Genomic DNA, 8351 nt, shown 5'->3' with positions numbered 1-8351 from the left:
TAGAACTTCATTAATACTTGAGGTACAGCAGAGCTCCACACCCTTAATCTATAGTGTGCAGAAACTCCACCGTTGAAAATACATAAGCAAAAGGTTCAGGCATGGCCGAATGGCCAGCCCTCTCCATGATCAAGTGACCGAATATTCAAGAGATTAAACTGTCAAAAGATGTTTAATACAATAGATAAATGTTCTATTTATAATAAACTAGCTCCTAGGGTTTACATGAGTAAGTATTTGATGCATAAATCCACTTCCGGGGCCCACTTGGTGTATGCTTGGGCTGAGCTTGATCTATCCACGAGCTAAGGCTTTTCTTGGAGTTTTGATTAATTCACGAGCTGAGGCATCTCTTGGAGTTGAACTCTGAGTTATGACGTGTTTTGGGCGTTCAACTCCGGATAATGACGTTTTTCTGGCGTTTAACTCCAGACAGCAGCATGAACTTGGCGTTCAACGCCAAGTTACGTCGTCAATCTTCGAATAAAGTATGGACTATTATATATTGCTGGAAAGCCCTGGATGTCTACTTTCCAACGCCGTTGAGAGCGCGCCAATCAGAGTTCTATAGCTCCAGAAAATCCATTTCGAGTGCAGGGAGGTCAGATTCCAACAGCATCAGCAGTTCTTTTGTCAGCCTTCTTCAGAGTTTTGCTCAAATCCCTCAATTTCAGCCAGAATTTACCTGAAATCACAGAAAAACACACAAACTCATAGTAAAGTCCAGAAATGTGAATTTATCATAAAAACTAGTGAAAACATCCCTAAAAGTAGCTTGAACTTACTAAAAACTATATAAAAACAATGCCAAAAAGCGTATAAATTATCCGCTCATCAAATAACCATTGATAAGATGAAAGAAGTGTGATTCATACACATCCAAGGTGGAAGATTATATGGAATCAAGAACACAGGCCAAACACTATTAGTAGAACTCAAGGCTCCGAAGGGATTAAAACCATCAGTTGCAAGACCTAGGCGAACATTTCGTGGCTCTTCGGCAAATAGTGTGTGCATCGCATTAAAATTCTTCCATGCTTCACCGTCCCTTGGATGTCTCAGTAATCCATCTCTTGCAGGTGCAGAATTATGCCATTGCATGTGCTCAGCCGTCTTGCTACACATATATAACCTTTTCAACCTTGGCTTCAGTGGAAAGTATCGCAAAACTTTTGCAGCTTGCTTTTTCTTTATTTTCTTAGGGATCCATCTAGATATACCGCAATACTTGCATGTATCTTGTATGTTATCTGGAGTGTCATCTAGATATAACATACAGTCATTTGGGCAAGCATCAATCTTAGTATATTCTAGGCCGAGTTTGCAAATTACTTGCTTGGCCTTATAAAAACTAGAAGGCAGCTGTATTCCATCGAAAGTATCTCTCAACAAAGTCAATATCATAGTCATGGCCTTATCACTTATTCTACACAAGACCTTTATGTGATACAATTTGATTATAAACTCCAACTTTGTGCATTTACTGCCCTCGTGCAACTTTTCATTTCCGTCTTTTAAAAATTCATTGAACTCACTACCATCATCAAAGGAGCCCTCATGTAATCTTCCATCTGCGATGTCTTCATCTCCATCGGGTATAACTGCATCATTTAATCCCATTATACCTTCATCCCCATGGTGGCCGAATACATCATGCAGTAATGTATTTAGCAGATTCTCTTGAGATGGTGGCGCTTGCACTTCTACACTACTTGGCTCAACAGGTTGTATCTCACCATGACGATTTCAGATCACATAGTTTCTGGGAAATGGCTTTAAGAGCAGGTGATCCTGAACTGTGTCTCTTGTATGCCATTTTCCAAATGCACATCGTGGACATGGACAACATATTCTATCCGAAATGGCCGCTCTCGCAAAAGCAAAATCAAGAAATCCAATTATGCCATCCATGTATTCCTTTGTTGTTCGAGGTTTTTCAATCCAAGTTCTATCCATTTGTAACTAATTTATTCAACCAAAAAGTAAACAAGGTTGTAACATAAAGAAGGAATAGGTAATTTAGTTTTGTAAAGTAATTAATACATTAAATCTCGCCATCGTAATCATTATAATAAGTTGTTTATTTTTTTTATGTTATTTTATATCACATTGATTTTTTTTAATTTTTTACACAGAAATACTAAATTATTCTTTAAGTATTGGTGTCATTTTATTGGTGTAGAGTGATAGAAAATTTTAACAAGTTACAACTATTTAAGTTTTAATCTTCTAAACTAAATCCTAAGCAAATATAATTTTTCATAATACCTTTAAGGATTTGAATAATTATTTTATATGTAATTAATTGGGTATTATTTTATACTTGGTTAGTTTTTTAATTAAATTTTTAGTCATAGATATATTCAATATTCAATAAAATAAATTTTATAAAATTTTATGACAAGCATTCTAACTATAAAAAGTTAAGTTATAATTAAGTTATTATATTTTAAACGATTCAAGACTCGACAAAAAACATTCTAAAATGAGTTATATTTTATACATTTTGTTTTCCTGTGAATATTATTATATGTTTTTTATGTTAAAGTTTATGCTGTTCAAAAATATTTTTGGAGCTCAGTCATTGCCAATCAACTAAATAAATCGAAAAGTAGAAAAAGAAAAAAATCACTAAAACATAAAAAGGAGAATAGATATTTCAAAAATAGTATCCCAAAAATGATATACATAGAATTTCAAAACTATAACTATTTTATTCAGAATAAAGAACATGTAATTACTTTATTGAGGCAGAGAATTACCTTATAAAAGGAATCAACTGAATAGTGTGGTTTAGATCCGAATGTATCAGTGATATAGGAGCAACAAGTATGCCAAATCAACTACTCAGATACTGCAAAAACAATTTTCGAAAAAAGAAAATGATAAAAATAGTTTAGGATGAACATCAGCAAAAGAAAATTTTAATTTTAAATAACAAAATGCAACAGAAGGCACAATTATCACAAATAAAAATGTTCTCTTTATTTTAACTTCAACTATAAGAGAGAGGTTGAACTCAATTTAAATACAAAGCTGTGACAGCGAGACAAAAGCTACATCTTAGGCATCACAGGAGAAAATCAATATCAACGGTAGCTATTATTATCTATAAAATATACTTATTAGTTAAGTAAAAAAGACTGTATCTTAAGCATGTAACTAATATTTTGTTTTTAATTAGTAGGGCATGATAATATGATTCTTACCACTAATAATAATAATTGTAAGTGGTTGTGGCACTGACTCGTATGTATACATGGCAAGGTATTCTATGCAGCTTTCAAGAAGAGTTCCATTATATAGACATGTCAAAATAATTTAAAACTGACTATCTCTATTTTTTTATATTCACAATTTAACTATCTACATTTTTTTATTCTATAAAGGAATTCATCATCTAATTTTCCCTAATCTATTCCCACAAATCAAATCCGCAGCACCAAATTCTATCTCACAGGTCATGGCAAAATTCATCTGTGTAAGAAAAATCATTTCTACCAGTCTAGAACATCATGATAGGTCTAGAGGAGGAAAAAAAACATAACTTTTAAAAATTGAAAGCTTTAAATTCCTGAAGATTAGATTTGCTTCAAATTTTCTCATAACATTTTAATTAGGAACCGAGGAAGGTCAAAGTTAATGAAGCATGAAGCATTCTCTGTTTCAAATGAACTTGGAATAACTAAATATAATTTCATCTTTCAAGAAGCCAAATATCAAATTGGGAAAATTCAATAACACTAACAAATTACTAAGCTCAAATATATGCTATCAAATTGTTACCTTTGCATAGAAGCACAGCTACAACTATGAACGCCAATAGCAGCAGCAATGGAACGCGAACAGCAGCAGCAACACAAATCCAAACCCGAACGCGAACACGAACAGCAGCAGCAACACGAACGCGAGTAGCAGGGGCACAACCGTGATTAGCAGCAGCAATCAATCAATATGTGTGATCAATTTCAGGAGTTGTCTACACACAAAGCAATAGCCAATAATTAATATTAGAAACTACTCATTATCTAACATAATTGTTATGACTTTTGATAAGCTATAATTGAAAATTAGTTTAAAATTTTTAACAAGAAAGGAAGCTTTGACAAACAAGAAAGGAATCAGCTACAAACAAGAAAGGAAGCTTTGACAAAATGCTTGCTAATGGTATGTTGCATTCTTCTGCATGTTTTCCTATCTTTAATTTTTACATGGTTACTCAAGCAATTTTGTCTTAATTGTGAACTTTTTCAGGAGCCAATGCACAGAACAATGCCATAACTCAATCTTCTGGAAAGGCTGCTGTGTCAATGGCTGCAACTAATCTTAATATTGGAATGGACTTGTGGAATGCATCTTCTGCAAAGGCTGATGCTACGAAACTGAGAAACAATCAACCTGCCCTAGGAGCTGTCAACCCTCCTACTATAATGGGACGTGAAGTTGCACTTGGTGAACAGTGGATACAAGTATGATTTACACATTATCTTCTTGAACTTCAGGCCATATATTCCTTGTTTTAAAAAACGTTTCCTTTTTATCTTGTGCATCTCTTAGTTATTTCCTTTACCTTGCAGAGCCTTAGCTTTCCTTACCTATTTCGGTTTTTTTAGGACGAACGTGACCTGAAGAGACAGAAAAGAAAACAGTCTAACAGAGAATCAGCTAGGAAGTCAAGACTACGCAAGCAGGTAGTTTACAGTTATCTTCAAGCAAGCAATGGTTAAGGGTTATCAATAATATTCAGTGTTTCCAAAGCTACAATTTGACATCCTTCAATGTTTTTCATTTGTTGTATCCACCAGGCTGAGTGCGAGGAGTTGCAAAGAAAGGTGGAGTCACTGGGAAACGAGAGCCAGACTCTGAGAGAAGAACTTCAGATAGTATTAGAAGAATGCAAGAAGCTTACTGCTGAAAATAATTCCATCAAGGTAAATTACACCTCCAAATTTTATTGAACTGAATTAGCATTGACCAGGTTATGGTCTTAAAACCTTAGATTATGTCCTCTAACAATACTTTTGCTGTCAACAGTCAACAGGAAGAGTTGGAAAGGTTATGTGGACCAGAAGCAATTGCCAGCCTCGAATAAATTACCTTTTTGTTATCTTCATTATAAGGAAATCCCGAGGTCTGATCAATTCCCAGAGCTAGAAGAGACAGACTTGCAGCTGCAATTCTATCACTGCCGGTTCTATTAATTAATCGAGCATAGGATATAGTATAATTTTTCTCCTTTGTTCACTAATTTTATCATACCATTAATTAACACTCAATTGTAATTCTCCTGATGTTGTTATTATACACGTCATTTGTGACTGAAACTATTTTCTTTTTCTCTTGAATGATGTTCAAGGCTTTTCCAATGTCATTGTGTCTTAATTAAGTGATAACAACAACAAAATATAAGTATTGACTACAATTGAAATGATAGCAATTTTGGATCTCCTTATTTAGTTAATTAATTAATCAAAATGAGAAAAGAGCAAAGTAGTATATTGGTGATGGTAGTGTGAGAAGTGAGAAGACAAGTGAGTTGGGTACAAAAAGTAGTGAATATATTTTATGTTTTCTATGGGAAGGAATAACCAACTCTGGTCCAAATTGTTCAGCCACAATAATTGATTCAGCATGAACTGGCAACAGCTATGGCAAGATAACCAAACTAAGTTAGCTAAACTATTTTATGCTTTTAATTAATTAATGTCCCTGCTTGTATTCAGAAACAGATTGAAAATTGAAAAAATTACTATATCAAAACTAATGAAATTAAAAATAAATTTGAAAACAAAAATTCATAGTATTGTGATACAAAACAACTAGAGCAGAATATAGGATACAAACCAAACACAATTATTTTGAAACAGGACACCAAGTCATGCATGAAACTAAACAATACTTCTATATACAGTGCTTGCAAATACTTTGATTTCAAATAGATTGAACTAACTAAATTATCAAGACCCTTCACCCACTGTTATGAACTTCAATTAGCTAAATACCAGTGAAGTGGATGCAAAGAAACAAGAAAATAAAAGCCATATATGTTTGATTATATTGTACTAAGTTTCTTTTAAAGCTATACCCAATTATTACAGCACCAATGTCCATTACTAATCACATTATAAGAATTCCAATTATATATATATATACACTTCATGTATTAATTTTACCCTGTTCTAGTATTATTAATAGTCATACTATGAGTCAAGTTATGTCCTTATATGTTAATAAAGTTGCAAAGAAAAACTAGTTACGTCCTTATTAATAGTATTGTTGTACACAAATAATCTTAAAAAACAGATTAAACATATAGGTAGAACTTACTTTTTCTTGTCCAATGTAGGGATGATGCCCTTGTACATTTGTCAATGAAACCTGCAACATATAATACATCAAAAGTAAGAAGAAAAAAAAAACAGGAATGAACTACAAGAAAAACCAGTAGGTGTTACTAAGAAAAAATCAAAAATTCATAAAACGGTAACCATAAGAAACAATTTTTAAGCAATAGTGATAAATGATTTTGTGTTACTATCAACAATATGAAACTAAAAGCCAAATGTGAAAATGTGAAATGGCAGAATTTGCAGAAATATCGTTAAGGAGCTCGATATGGAAAATCGATTAAGATGCTTGTAGATTCCTTTTTTCGTTCCTTTTCAACAATCAAAAGCAAGAAAAAAAATCACCAATGCACTATGATAATAATAATGTGCCCATTACATGCAAATAGAAGACAAAAAATTGGAATAGCAATTACCCACTGAAATGGAATTAAAAATTATAGAAACACAATTAAACTTAAATTTAGAGCCATAAATTCATGATATTGTCATACAAAGCACTAATCAGAAAGGGGATAAATAGTTTATAAACCCTAATTAGTTCATATACATACCTTTTTTTATGGAAGAACAGCTGCAACTAAGAACGTGTACATCAGCAGCAATGGAACACGAACATCAGTAGCAACACAAACGCAAACACCAATACGAGCAGGAACCGGAATGCCAACAGCAGCAGCAATCGGAACGCTAATAGCAACAAGATACGAACGGCAGTTGCAATGGCACAACCGCGAATAGCAGCATCAATCAATAAAGAAAGGTGAACAATGAAGAATGAAGCAGTTACTATATCAGGAGAGTGGGAGCAGAAAAGGGTGTTAGCGAGGTGGGAAAATGGATTTCGCAGGAAGAAAGAGCTCTTTGCATTGCCAAATTGTTTGGGGAATTGATTTAGTTTTGGGGGAGTTTTAAAAATCCTACTATTTAAAATAAAAACTGCTGTAAATAAAACTCTTAACAAAATGGAAGATAACTTTTTGTTTTAAAAATTAAATTTGTAGGATTTTTTTAAAACTTCCGTTAACAAACTCCTATAATATAACCTTTTCTCTGTAGTGATTATGTCCCATTACATTTTTCCGAGCACTCATGAGTCCTCCTTCACTGCAGACATGGCTGTTTTACTCTAGTGTATCATTACAGACCAGCTTCTAAACTTACAAAGACACATCCTGAATGCCATGGGACACGTACAAATTGCGGACAACTTACCTTTTCCCGCCTTGGTCTCAAATCTCGTCTCCGCAGCTGGAGTCTCCTACAGGACTGGGGACACCAGAGCCATGCTTTCACAAAGTGATCAGTACGTCCCTAACGGGAAATATATCAGACCTCTAGCAGCCACTACCAGCCAACCTACAGAACAGGCTGAAGACATTCCTCCTTCAACACAACAAGCACCTTTAACAAGTCAACTGCTCCGTCAAATACCGTAGAAGTTGGACCGGCAAGAACAGAAAGCAAAGCTACGAGAGTGTCGCAACCAGCGCCGATTCAAATACCTCAAGGAGCTGCTCATAGGAAACCACAGACCTGACAAAGACCCAGACACTCCGGACTCCACTTTTTTTTACCAGCACAGGGAGCCATGACGGTCCCGACTGTGGAGATACTGCTACCAGCCCACCTTTGTTCCTGACAGATGGCACTGAGGATGGTGCAAAGCCTTAAGTGTGGGAGGTTGGTCAGTACCTGACTTCTGGAGGTAATTTCTCTTCCCTAACATCAATAAAGTAGGACATTTAGTCAGTTTTTCTTTAGGATAGATTGTTTAGAAATAGGATTATTTGCATGCATGTTCTATTTAGTTTAAATATAATAAGTTTCTTTTAAAACCCTATTTTTGAAGAATTTCACTAATTTAAATCAAAATTTAAATGTTAAACTTGTTTGAAGATTGTAATTGGAACATGGTTTTTAAGCTAAAGAACACACAACCCGTGAGATTTTGAGCTTATTTATATGGTTACACTATTTAACCATAAACATTTTATTCTTGTG

At 34.2% G+C, this 8351-nt stretch overlaps 1 long non-coding RNA gene across 1 annotated transcript; it reads right to left on the bottom strand.

Annotated features, from left to right (window-relative positions):
• Positions 1–391: 391 nt before the first annotated feature.
• LOC127744723 (uncharacterized) lies at positions 392–7269 on the bottom strand. Its single transcript, XR_008005691.1, has 5 exons — positions 6902–7269; positions 6328–6378; positions 3787–3979; positions 2763–2854; positions 392–685 (listed from the first exon to the last, which is right to left on the bottom strand). It is a non-coding gene; the product is annotated as an uncharacterized LOC127744723 (long non-coding RNA).
• Positions 7270–8351: the final 1082 nt, after the last annotated feature.

The sequence above is a fragment of the Arachis duranensis genome, chromosome 2, assembly GCF_000817695.3.
Source record: "Arachis duranensis cultivar V14167 chromosome 2, aradu.V14167.gnm2.J7QH, whole genome shotgun sequence".
In the NCBI taxonomy this organism is placed as follows: Eukaryota; Viridiplantae; Streptophyta; class Magnoliopsida; order Fabales; family Fabaceae; genus Arachis; species Arachis duranensis.
The sequence above is the reverse complement of the archived record's forward strand: the minus strand, read 5'-3'. Positions and strand labels throughout refer to the sequence as shown.